We start from the raw sequence: 794 nt of genomic DNA, 5'->3' as shown, positions 1-794 counted from the left end.
TGGTTATAATTGGTCCTTGTTCTGTTTTATAAACATTTTCAATATTTTAAAGATGTATTGTTTTGAAAAATGATGTTTATACAGAAAAGATGGATTCATTTGAAAAAAGTTACAGTAAAGAATTGTTTAAAAAAAAACTTTCAAATAAATACTGCTGTTTTGCAAATTCTATTCTAAGAATACTGTAAAATATCATGGTTTCCACAAAAATATTGGGCAGCACAACTGAAATGTTTCTTGAGCACCAAATCAGCATATTAGAATGATTTCTGAAGTATCATGTGACACTGAAGACTTGAGTAATGATGCTGAAAATACAGTTCACCTGAATAAATTACATTTTGCAATGCATTCACATAGAAAATAATTATTTTTGTAGTTATTTCACAATAATACTGTTTTTATGGTATGTTTGAAAATGTAGGCTTAAGCTTTTTTTTTTTTACGTGAAAGATGTATTTAATGTGTCAATAAATGTTTTGGTACTCTTGTAAATTGTCTTATTTTGACAGTAATTAGGCCTGAAAATAGGTTTTTTTTCACCTTTAATTTTTCAACCAAATTTAGATGTAATTTGGACGTCTTTTTATAGACGTCTTTTCAACGACCTGAAAAAGACGTCCTTTCACTTTTCAACCAAATTTTAACATTGTTTAGACATCAGGCATTTACGTCTTTTCGACGTCTTTTCAACGAATTTTTGCTGGGTGGGTCTGGAGTGGTTTTTGCAAGCCGACCCGAAGCCGGGGCCTCTCAGTGCTTCTACCCGTTTGAGGTGAGAACACAGGAGGATA

The sequence above is a fragment of the Sinocyclocheilus grahami genome, unplaced genomic scaffold (assembly GCF_001515645.1).
Source record: "Sinocyclocheilus grahami isolate Dianchi unplaced genomic scaffold, SAMN03320097.WGS_v1.1 scaffold591.1, whole genome shotgun sequence".
In the NCBI taxonomy this organism is placed as follows: Eukaryota; Metazoa; Chordata; class Actinopteri; order Cypriniformes; family Cyprinidae; genus Sinocyclocheilus; species Sinocyclocheilus grahami.
The sequence above is the reverse complement of the archived record's forward strand: the minus strand, read 5'-3'. Positions refer to the sequence as shown.